General features: G+C 42.5%; 1 protein-coding gene and 1 pseudogene across 1 annotated transcript in view; both read right to left on the bottom strand.

The window, feature by feature from the left end:
* Nucleotides 1-13,012, bottom strand: part of CNTNAP2 (contactin associated protein 2) — a 1,655,962-nt gene that overhangs the window by 1,269,913 nt on the left and 373,037 nt on the right. The gene's annotated exons all lie outside the window — the stretch shown is intronic.
* LOC129552743 (large ribosomal subunit protein uL6 pseudogene) lies at nucleotides 6,556-8,033 on the bottom strand (annotated as a pseudogene).

The raw sequence follows: 13,012 nt of genomic DNA, 5'->3' as shown, positions 1-13,012 counted from the left end.
GAATTTTAAGGTTTTTACTTCAGTAAACATTGATGCCTACCCTCCTCCCACACACCTCTCACCTGCGTTTGTTACTGGAGATTCACTCACAGTAACGAAGCTCACAGCCTGTATTTTGTTTCCAGACTGATGTCCATCGGCTGTTCTATGTAATAGCGTGCCCTGTGCATGACGGAGCTGCTCCGGGCAGTCAAAAATACATGAAGACGTAGAGCACCTTCTTTCTCTTTTAGTTTCCTAAGGGACATATTTCTTATGGAGACTATCAAGGGTTTTATTTCCCTCATCAAGCTTTTTATGAACAAATCATTTGTTAGGCATGCCTGTGGTGCTGATTATCTGGCATGAAACAGAATACACAGCTCTTTGGTCAGAGAAGGTGAGGTGCGTACCTGCCAATGCATCTACATGCATGATCCGGGTCTCACATTTTCCTCTACAGCATTGCATCATAAAGGATACAGGAAAAGAGAGGCCGTTAGCTCTGTTCTTCCCATCACAGTGAACAAAGTGCGCTGGAAGGACAGCAAGTGTACACCACATGGTCCTCTGTGAACTTGGGAAAACTAGGTGCCTGTTCTGGAACTGGCATCAAAGGATGAAGGATGGTGGAGGCACCATTTATTCCTCCACATCCACATGTGGTGTCTCCTATGAATTTACTCTGAAGTTTAGGTTTTATCGTTAAGCTATCCTATAGAGGAAGGGTTAACGACTAGAGTCAATAGAAGCCATCAATAGAAGACAACACAATTTGATCATCCAAGACAACATTTCCCCTGGCAAAGCAAGTCAGACTAGCCTCCTACAACAAATTCAGGCTTTGCTTTGAGTGAGTAGAGAACTGACTGGAGATCAGAGGTCTTAAGTAGAAGGTTGAAAAACATTGATTTCCTTATTTTCGTGTGGCATGATCATGTCAAAAGCATTCCCAAGACTGAAGAAGAGAACAAAGCTAAATTAATTTTAATCATGCACGTTTCTACTTTTTTGTATTCTGTGTGAAAAATAAAATACAAAGGGAATATGACTAATTTCAAGGTTTTACTTCATGTCATGCTCCTGAAGATACATTTTTCAACAAATGTAGATATGCTTTTATTTTATTCATATAAGAGTTTACCTAGTACAGCTCTAGGCTTCAATATCCTAAAAAACAACTCTTGCTGCTATAAAAGTATCACATCAAAATTCAGGTCTTGATCAATTTCACACATATTAGCCTCCTACAGTTAAGCAATTATTTCCTTGAGATACTTGCAACTCTCATTTCACAATGAATTTGGTTCATATAAATTGATGAAGACAACAGAATTATAAAGTCACATTTGTAACATCTTGGTATCAGTTCATTAAAAAAATCAATCAACTGGATATTTGGAAACATGCCACATATGAGTCATTGTGCTAGGCTCAGAGGTAGAGAGGCAGAATAAGAACAGGATTACTGTCCTCCAAAAGCTTTAGGAGATTAAACCTTTTCAACCGAGGCAGCCAAAACATCTGAACTACATAATATACAATGTCAGACACATGAAAACAATAAAAGTGATTTGAAATTTTAGAAGGATTTGAGGTCACCAAGGGATGAATGTTCAGCCTTTTTGTGGAAAACTCATGGGACTTGATCTTAAAAATTGAGGGCTTCATGGAAGAATTTCCAATGGGAATATGACATAGTGGAAGCAGTCGCTTTGGAATTTTCATCCAGAGGGGATGTACAGAGTGGACTTGTTTAGAGGCAGGAGGCAGTGAGAACAAGGACACCACCACTGTCCAAGTGGAGCTCCAACAAAGAAATCAGAGATGTAAACTTTCATCAGCTATTCTCTGCCATGTGCCGTGAATTCGAGGAGTCCAGAGATGAGTGAGACATCATGATGAGTGAGGATATTACAGTTTAAGTTTAAGAGCAAGAAAAGGTATCATTCAGGATATGAGAGGCTCTGCATACTAGAGGACGGTAGATTACTCTCTAGGGTTTCAGAGAGGAAATGATACTAAGTTATTATTCACTTCAGTTCAGTTCAGTTCAGTCGCTCAGTCGTGTCCGACTCTCCGCGACCCCATGAATCACAGCACGCCAGGCCTCCCTGTCCATCACCAACTCCCGGAGTACACTCAAACTCATGTCCACAGAGTCGGTGATGCCATCCAGCCATCTCATTCTCCGTCGTCCCCTTCTCCTCCCGCCCCCAACCTTTCCCAGCATCAGAGTCTTTTCCAGTGAGTCAACTCGTCGCATGAGGTGGCCAAAGTATTGCAGTTTCAGCTTTAGCATCAGTCCCTCCAATGAACATCCAGGATTGATCTCCTCCAGAATGGACTGGTTGGATCTCCTTGCAGTATAAGGGACTCTCAAGAGTCTTCTCCAACACCACAGTTCAAAAGCATCGATTCTTCGGCGGTCAGCCTTCTTCACAGTCCAACTCTCACATCCATACATGACCACGGGAAAAACCATTGCCTTGACTAGACGGACCTTGGTTGGCAAAGTAATGTCTCTGCTTTTTAATATACTATCAAGGTTGGTCATAACTTTCCTTCCAAGGAGCAAGCGTCTTTTAATTTCATGGCTGCAATCAGCATCTGCAGTGATTTTGGAGCCCAAAAAAATAAAGTCTGACACTGTTTCCACTGTTTTTCCATCTATTTCCCATGAAGTGATGGGACCAGATGCCATGATCTTTGTTTTCTGAATGTTGAGCTTCAAGCCAACCTTTTCACTCTCCTCTTTCACTTTCATCAAGAGGCTTTTGAGTTCCTCTTCACTTTCTGCCATAAGGGTAGTGTCATCTGCATATCTGAGGTTATTGATATTTCTCCCGGCAATCTTGATTCCAGCTTGTGCTTCTTCCAGCCCAGCGTTCCTCATGATGTACTCTGCATATAAGTTAAATAAGCAAGGTGACAATATACAACCTTGACGTACACCTTTTCCTATTTGGAACCAGTCTGTTGTTCCATGTCCAGTTCTAACAGTTGCTTCCTGACCTGCATACAGGTTTCTCAAGAGGCAGGTCAGGTGGTCTGGGATTCCCATCTCTTTCAGAATGTTCCACAGTTTATTGTGATCCACACAGTCAAAGGCTTTGGCATAGTCAATAAAGCAGAAATAGAAGTTTTACTGAAACTCTCTTGCTTTCTCCATGATCCAGCGGATGTTGGCAATTTGATCTCTGGTGCCTCTGCCTTTTCTAAAACCTGCTTGAACATCTGGGAGTTCACGGTTTATATACTGCTGAAGCCTGGCTTGGAGAATTTTGAGCATGACTTTACTAGCGTGTGAGATGAGTGCAATTGTGCGGTAGTTTGAGCATTCTTTGGCATTGCCTTTCTTTGGGATTGGAATGAAGACTGACCTCTTCCAGTCCTGTGGCCACTGCTGAGTTTTCCAAATCTGCTGGCATATTGAGTGCAGCACTTTCACAGCATCATCTTTCAAGACTTGAAATAGCTCAACTGGAATTCCATCACCTCCACTAGCTTTGTTCGTAGTGATGCTTTCTAAGGCCCACTTGACTTCACATTCCAAGATGTCTGGCTCTAGGTCAGTGATCACGTTATCGTGACTATCTTGGTCGTGAAGATCTTTTTTGTACAGTTCTTCTGTGTATTCCTGCCACCTCTTTTTAATATCTTCTGCTTCTGTTAGGTCCATACCATTTCTGTCCTTTATCGAGCCCATCTTTGCATGAAAAGTTCCCTTGGAATCTCTAATTTTCTTGAAGAGCTCTCTTGTTTTTCCTATTCTGTTGTTTTCCTCTATTTCTTTGCATTGATCACTGAGGAAGGCTTTCTTATCTCTCCTTGCTATTCTTTGGAACTCTGCATTCAGATGCTTATATCTTTCCTTTTCTCCTTTGCTTTTCGCCTCTCTTCTTTTCACAGCTATTTGTAAGGCCTCCTCAGACAGCCATTTCGCTCTTTTGCATTTCTTTTCCATGGGGATGGTCTTGGTCCCTGTCTCCTGTACAATGTCACGAACCTCCGTCCAGAGTTCATCAGGCACTCTATCAATCAGATCTAGTCCCTTAAATCTATTTCTCACTTCCACTGTATAATCATAAGGGATTTGATTGAGGTCATATCTGAATGGTCTAGTGGTTTTCCCTACTTTCTTCAATTTAAGTCTGAACTTCGCAATAAGGAGTTCATGATCTGAGCCACAGTCAGCTCCTGGTCTTGTTTTCGCTAACTGTACACAGCTTCTCCATCTTTGGTTGCAAAGAATATAATCAATCTGATTTCGGTGTTGACCATCTGGTGATGTCCATGTGTAGAGTCTTCTCTTGTGTTGTTGGAAGAGGGTGTTTGCTATGACCAGTGCATTCTCTTGACAAAACTCTATTAGCCTTTGCCCTGCTTCATTCCGTGCTCCAAGGCCAAATTTGCCAGTTACTCCAGGTGTTTCTTGACTTCCTACTTTTGCATTCCAGTCCCCTATAATGAAAAGGACATCTTTTTTGGGTGTTAGTTGTAAAAGGTCTTGTAGGTCTTCATAGAACCGATTAACTTCGGCTTCTTCAGCATTACTGGTTGGGGCATAGGCCTGGATTACTGTAATATTGAATGGTTTGCCTTGGAAACGAACAGAAATCATCCTGTCATTTTTAAGATTGCATCCAAGTACTGCATTTCGGATTCTTTTGTTGACCATGATGGCTACTCCATTTCTTCTAAGGGATTCCTGCCCACAGTAGTAGATATAATGGTCGTCTGAGTTAAATTCACCCATTCCAGTCCATTTTAATTAAAGTTATTATTAAACATTACTAAAACTGAATCTTCAAGGATAAGTAGGAGTTGGCTGGGACAGCATATAGAGAAGGGCATTCTTGGCAGATCGTGGAGAGAAGCCGGAGTTTATGGTGTAGAGCAGGAGACAGGAAGCCAAATGACTCCAGCTGGGCTCAGCTAGTGCACACTCACAAAATTAGTGTTCTTAGAAATGAGGACTTAAAGATAATGGAGAAGAAAATCGAAGTATTTTCCTTGTGTTTTAGAAATATAAACTTGGATGATGCGAGAGAGAAGTGAGAAACAGTAAAGGAGACTGTTTAACAGGCTCGTGGGAGGATCCCAAGGAGACATGAGCAGCACCTTGGTGTGAGGCGCTGCGTTCAACAAATGTATCAGGTGGGTCATATTCCACAACGCCTGGTTCTGGTGGATGAAAGCCAGCCTGCTGGGTTAATGTGAGAGGCTGCAGGGTGGAATAGCTGACAGCACTGACTTCAGACTCATGTTCTGGACTCTTTTTCAAACTTTTCTTACTAGCTGTGGTAGTCGAGGTGAGTTATTCTGTCTCTATGCCTGTTTGTTCACCTATACAATGCAGAGGACAATAGCCATGGTACTGAGGAGCTGTCAAATTAAATCACTTAATAATCTGTGCACATTATGGTTCTTCAGTGACTGAAACAGAGAAAGACCTCAATCAGTATTAGCCACTGGGCAATCTGATTTGAGAGTTATATGCTTATAACTGCTATATCAATGATAAAAAAGCAGCAGTCATTATGGCAGGTAAAGATGGCTTCACGATCTTTGCAAGTGATGAATTTTCGAACTAGGATGAGGAAAGTAGTATTTGGTCACCCTGGCGGCTCAGATGGTAAAGAATCTGCCTGCAATATGGGAGACCCAGGTTCGATCCCTGGATCAGGAAGATCCCCTGGAAAAGGGAATGGCAACCCACTCCAGTATTCTTGCCTAAAGAATTCAATGGACAGAGGAGCGTGGAGGGGTCCATGGGGTCGCAAAGAGACAGACACAACTGAGAAACTAACTCTAAGGAAACATGTATAAGGCACTTCCAAAGAACTGGCAGCACTTGCTATACCATTATGTGCCAGGCAAAGATGACAAACAAAATGTGAATTTTCTCAAGGTGTTGAACTTGGATCCCAGAAGAATGATTTTACCATTGCTCTAAATGAGAAAGAAGGTTTCACAATTGTATCTAATTCATACGGTCACTGAAACCATACACATATTAATTCATTGTAAAGGATTTCACATAGTGACAGGTCTGGGGTAAGCTCTCAGGAGTTATTCGTGATCATCATAAGACTTCACGGCATCTCAGGATGAGATGAGAGACACATCTGACTGACCCTGGGGTCCTATTTCTTGCAAACTCTTAGCGCCAGAGTAGACAGCTGGACCAGCAGATCTGAGTCGGCACAGAGGAGAAGTAGGCTGATAGCAGCCACTCGGCTCCAGCAGCCTCCCTCTTCTTTTTCTTTTTTTTCAAATCAAGAGTTTTTATTGTCTCTTTAAAATATCACAACTGAGTCCATAGAACCATCTGATATCTTGTTTCTGCAGCAGGATCAGATAAGATCAGATCAGATCAGTCACTCAGTCGTGTCCAACTCTCCGTGACCCCATGAATCACAGCACTCCAGGCCTCCCTGTCCATCACCAACTCCCGGAATTCACTCAAACTCATGTCCACAGAGTCGGTGATGCCATCCAGCCATCTCATTCTCGGTCGTCCCCTTCTCCTCCCGCCCCCAACCTTTCCTAGCATCAGAGTCTTTTACTGAGATCTTATTCATCAGCCTGCTGAACTGTTCCTTTTTCAGAAACATAGATACCATCCCAAAATTTTCTGATATCCTTGTTTTTTAACTGTGGTGGCTTGCTGAATCAAAGCAGCTGAATTTGACACAAGTTCAATGTCATTTCCTTCAAGAATCAACTCATCTTTCTGGGCTTGAGATATTGAACAGGCAACCCCTGGCCTCATTAGAACCCTGCGTATATATTTTTCACCCAAAACACTTCGGATTGCCACAAAAGAACCATTCTCCTGAATAACAACATTGATTGGAAGTGGGCAAACACCGACCTCATCTTGTAACGGAAGCCCAGTGTAACACCCTTGATCATGTTCTGTTCGTGTCTACAGACTGTGCGAACAGTGGCCAGTTCCTTTCTGTTTCCCCACCATTTGTCAACACAGATCCTCTTCTTTTTCTTTCCAAGGAGACTGAGTTCTACATCGATGTGATTGAAGTCCCTCTGTAGGGTGTCTCTGGGACCCTTCACAATAATTGTCCGTCCCTTCAAGGTAATGTCGACATTTTCTGGGATGTCGACAGTCTGATTGCTGAGAATGGCCTTCATTCTTGCAGTAGATGGGGCAAAGAGCCGGCCTCCCTTTTCGAACAAAGCAGTTTTGTTTTGTTTTCACTCCTTCTGCCATCATGACATAAAGCTTAAAAGTGCAGGCTCCTCTCTACTGGAAACTTGGCTATGGTGTTAGCCAACCATCTATGCCCAGTCAAAGCTAAGGGCTTGGGGCATTGTATGTACTTTATTATGTCTCTGCTCAGAATTCTCTCCATATCTCCCAATAAACTGTGTCATATCTACATGCCTAGAACAACAGGCATTTGATGACAGCGGGAGGCAGAGATTTGGCATAGGTCTGCGCGGATATTGAACAGGGCATTTCAGGTTGGAAGATGGTCGAAACTCAGGCCCACAGCAGTAGGCGCTATCACTATAGTGGACTGTAGTCTAGACTCATATCAGAAATGGTAGGGTTAACATAAAATAGCACGGAGAGGGTGTGGAGTAAAGGGAAGCCTCCTCGCCACTGGTGGGAATGTAAATTGGTGTAGCCACTCTGGAAAACAGTGTGGAGGTTCCTCAAAAAATTAAAAATACAGTCGCCATATGATCTCCAGGGCATCTCACTCCTGGGCATATATTCAGACAAAACTATAATTCAGAAAGATACATACACCACTATGTTCATACCAGCACCATTGACAACAGCCAATACATGGAAACAATGTAAATGTCCACTGAGAGATGAATGGACAATAAAGATATGATATACTGTATCTATCCATCTACAGTAGAATATTACTCAGCCATCAAAATAATGAAATAATGCCATTTGTAGCCACATGGATGGACCTAGAGATTATCACACTAAGTGAAGCAAGTCAGAAAGAGATAGACAAATAACAGATTGTATCACTTATATGTGGAATCTAAGCTATAACACAAATGAACTTATTAAAAAATAGAAACAGAAACAGACTCACAGACACAGAGAACAGCCCTGCAGTGACCTGGGGGAGGGGGTGTAGCAGAGGGAGGGAGCTGGACTTTAGGGTTACCAGATGCAAACTATTATATACAAAATGATAAACCACAAGGTCCTACTCTATAGCACAGGAAACCATATTCAAAATCCTGTAATAAACCATAATGGAAAATAATGTGTGTGTGTATGTGAGTGAAGTCACTCAGTCATGTCCGACTTTTTACGACCCCGTGGACTGTAGCCCACCAGGCTCCTCCATCCATGGGATGCTCCAGGCAAGAATACTGGAGTAGGTTGCCATTTCCTTCTCCAGGGGGTCTTCTGGACCCAGGGATTGAATCCAGGTCTCCTGCATTGGAGGCAGACGCTTTAACCTCTGAGCCACCAGGGCAGACCCTGGTGTATGTATATGTGTACATATACATATATTTATATATTTATAACTGAGTCACTTTGCTGTATACCAGAAGCTAACACGGCATTGTAAGTCAACTATACTCCAATAAAATAACTTAAAAAAAAAAAAAAGCAAGAATTTGAATGAGACAGGAGGACTGCTGGGAAATCAGAGGTGAGCATATAGGATTCAGGCAGGACAGTGGCAAAATTGTGAAATGTCTAGGGGGAACAAGAGCCCTGCCTCTGGACAGAGGTTTAGCAGTAGAGATTTGATCTCTGAAATGACCCCAGAAAGAACAGAGGGGCTAGGAGGGTGGCAGACTACTGGCATCTTTCAGAAACCATCAGATGCTAATAATTAGCGCTACAGCAGAGATCTAGGCAGAGCTTTACTTGTAAAATTTAGATCTTAAGGTGTGAGGAGAAAAAAGTGGTGGGAGAAGAAAGGACTCAGAAATAACTGCAGGAATTCAGTTATCAGAAGTTGGGTCTGTGCTTAAGTTAGAAAGGGCTTCCCTGGTGGCTAAGCTGGTGTAGAATCTTCCTGCAATGGGGAAGACCTGGGTTTGATCTCTGGGTTGTGAAATGTATCAGAAGAAAATTAATCATAAAATTGAATTATGATCAAAGACTAGTCCATAGATATGATTAATTTTTTATACAATGTTACCAAAGGTAAATACTTTCTAAGTAATATCCTGTGGCTCGCTGACAAGCTTTCTTGTTAAGAGCTTTTAGGAACAAAGGAAAGAGACAAAGAAATACATGACATAAACATCTCAGTTCAGTTCAGTTGCTCAGTCGTGTCCGACTCTCTGGGACCCCACGAATCACAGCACGCCAGGTCTCCCTGTCCATAACCATCTCAGAGGGCATGCAAAGGAATCATTTTTTTTTTAACTTTTCAAAATTTGTTCTGGAGTATAGTTGCTTTACAATGGTGTGCTAGTTAGCAAAGTGGATCAGCCACCCATACTCACATATCCCCGCTTTTGTATTTTGGTCACCTCAGAGCACTGAGTAGATTTCCTGGTGCTGTATAATAGGTTCTCTTTAGTTATTCATTATACATAGAAGTGTGTAGATGTCAATCCCTATCTCCCCGTACATCCCACCACCCCTCCCCACTTGGTGTCCATAAGTTTGCTCTCTAAGCCTGTTTTGTTTCTATTTCTGCTTTATAAGTAAGACCATCTATACCATTTTTTTCAGATTCTTCATATATCTGTTAATATACAATTTTTTTTTCTCTTCTGATTTGATTCACTCCGTAAGAGAGTCTGTAGGTCCAGCCACGTCTCTGCAAATGACCCAGTTTTGTTCTTCAGGCTCCTCTGAAGTCAATTTCAGAGGTTCCCAGGTGGCTCTATGAAAATCAGCAGGGTCCCTCTCCCAAAGAGACTCATTTCCAAAACTAATTACAATAAAGTCATAGACAAGCCAATAAGTCTAAATTCTTCATAGGTAGGATGGCTTGGACTGCTTAAATTCATCAAAGAAAAAGAAAGGTAGATGACAGTCAGATGTACTATCTCCCAGCCTGAATTTGCTGATTGAATGAATTTCCCAGGGTAATTCTCATCATGTGATTAACCGGAGACGTGAGAGTTTGGGTGGAAGTTCCAATCCAGTGAGTTTGCTTTGCATTATTTTGGATTATGAAGGTAAATCTCTTGATTTTTTCTATGCCAACAGTATTTTTATCTTGTTAACCATTTAAGACAAAATTATGCGCTCAAGGGTAAAAATATCTACAGCTGATGTGGTGGTTGATTTCATGTGTCCACTTGACTTGGCCATGGGGTGCCCAGATGTTTGGTTCAACATTATTCTTGGACTTCCCTTGTGCTCCAGTGGTTAAGAATCCACCTGCCAATGCTGGGGACATGGGTTTATCCCTGGTCTGGGAAGACTGCACGTGCTGAAGAGCAACTAAGCCTGTGCACCCCGACTCCTAAGCCTGTCCTCTTCCTTACTTCTCTCCCACCACGACAGAAGCCACAATAAGGAGAAGCCTGTGCATCACAATGAAGAGTACCCCCGCCTGCTGCAACTAGAGAAAGCACCCGTGAAGCAACCAAGACCCAGCACAGCCAAACAAACAAGCAAACACTCTTCTGGTGTGCCGGCGAAGGTGTTTCTGGGTGAGAGTAACACTTTAATCTGTAGACTTAGTATAGTAACACAGACTGATCTCCCTACCTTGGGTGGGTCCCATCCAATACGCTTCAGGCCTGAATGTAACTAAAAGGCAAAGTTAGGGGTCAAGTTATGGGCTTCCCTGGTGGCTCAGCCGGTAAAGAATCTGCCCACAATGCGGGAGACCTGGATTCGATCCCAGGGTTGGGAAGATTGCCTGGAGAAGGGAAAGGCTAGCCCCCTCCAGTATTCTGGCCTGGAAAATTCCATGACTTGTATAGTCCATGGGGTCGCAAAGAGTCAGACACCACTGAGCGACTTTCACTTCATGGGTAATTACCTCTTTCTGCCTGATGGTTTTCTAGCTGGGACACGGGACTTTACCGGCCTTCAGACTCAAACTCAAACACTGGCACTTCTTTGCTCTTAAGCCTGCTAGTTTTCACACTGTTTTTTATACCATCTGGTCTCAGCCTCCAGAATTGTGTAAGCCAGTCCTTCTAATAAACTTCCTCTCCATATATATAGTCTACTGGTTATTGCTGGAGAACTCTGACTAATATGGTTGGCTTTCCTCTCTTTACTACCTAAATCTAGATTGCTTAAATCTACCGATTACTCATCTATCAGAGAAGTTTCAGTCCTTAAAGTTACATGAAACATAAAGATGGAGAACCTCTCAGCAAAGCTACCCTGTTCTGTGTCCTCCCCTCTCTTGTTTTGGAAGCAAGCATATTCAGTGCATTTATACATTAAATGTGGGGTTCCAGAGCTGTGTTCCTTGCTAGTCTTGCACAACTGATTTTATTCTCAGTTAGTTTGTAGTAGTGATGACTTATTTTCTCTTTGATTAGCTTATTTGTACAGTAAACTAAACAGTGAGAGACAGGGAGACCTGGTGTGCTGCAGTCCATGGGGTTGCAAAGAGTCAGGCATGACTTAGTGACTGAACAGCAAGAAAAAGCTTTCAAAACATAACCTGATCCCTACTGTGGGCTTTTACCTCATTTTATCCACCCAAGTTTGCTAAGTTTTACCCTCTCCTTGCAACTTTTAAAAGTTATTAAACACACACGCACACGATCATGTTTTATTCATCTTCCCTGAAAAAGGCATAGAATATTTTAAAAGGCCCCCAAACCCTGTGGAAGCTCGAGTGGGTATGGTATCCTGCTGTGTGATTATAAATTAAAATGTCCCCTTTGCTTCCTGAAGAATAAGTCAATACCTAATATCACAAAACTTTCCTCCCAGTCTCTTTCTTCTTTCATGTTGGAATATAATGCTTCTATTGATGTGAAAATGCACCAGCATGCACTGAAATGTAATTCAAGGTAGATTTCCACTCAGCTGGCACGATGATAGCATAGCCACTTTGGGAATTGAAATATAATAAAAAGTCAGTTAGGTGACACTACCTGGGAAGCAACACACTGTTAACTCAAATGCTTTTCACTCGGTACCAGGTGATTCTCACAGCAAGTCTACTTGTGAACTTGCGAGAATAAAATCAGCCCTCTGTGTTGTAGGTATATCCAAGGTGATCTATAGTTATAGCTATAGATCTGTATCTATAGCTCTCTGTTCACCTGGCTTTTGGTTTTTGCTAAAAAGGGGAGCTATGCTATCCTAGCACACATCTAAGCTCCTAATTAAAATGAGCACAATGCTTCACCCATCCACCTTCCTCAGGCTCCATCGTTCCCAAGAACTCAGAGCTGTATCTTGTCGTCAGCATCCTAAAATGATGAATTTCTGTTTTCCTTGAACATTATAGGTATCTAGAAAACCATCCGAAAGTAGAAACTTCTTATATTATTCTTTCAGATATTTTTTAGTAGAAATATCCGTTCCGTTCAGTCGCTCAGTCGTGTCCGACTCTTTGCGACCCCGTGGACTGTAGCCTACCAGGCTTCTCCGTCCATGGGATTCTCCAGGCAAGAATACTGGAGTGGGTTACCGTTTCCTTCTCCAGGGGATCTTCCCGACCCAGGGATCGAACTCAGGTCTCCCACATTGGAGGCAGACGCTTTAACCTCTGAGCCACCAGGGAAGCCCAAACTATACTTACAGAAATTTCACTCAGTTGCATCTGACTCTTTGCGACCCCATGGACTATAACCCACCAGGATCCTCTGTCCATGGAATTCTCCAGGGGAGAACACTGGACTGCATATCTATTTCTTTCTCCAGGGGATGTTCCTGACTCAGGGATTGAACCCAGGTCTCCTGCACTGTAGGCAGATTTTTTACCATCTGATCCACCAGGAAAGCCCCATTTGGAAATAAAAAGATTTGTAACCCCTGATTCACTATTAAGAGAGAAAAATAAAATCTGTTTTTCCCAGAGAGCCAGTAACAGTTTTAAGGGAAAATGCCTTTATATATGAATTCACCTATATC

The sequence above is a fragment of the Moschus berezovskii genome, chromosome 3 (genome assembly GCF_049115385.1).
Source record: "Moschus berezovskii isolate FMDL1 chromosome 3, NW_MosBer_1.0, whole genome shotgun sequence".
In the NCBI taxonomy this organism is placed as follows: Eukaryota; Metazoa; Chordata; class Mammalia; order Artiodactyla; family Moschidae; genus Moschus; species Moschus berezovskii.
Note: the sequence above shows the minus strand (reverse complement) of the source record. Positions and strands in the feature narration are given on the sequence as shown.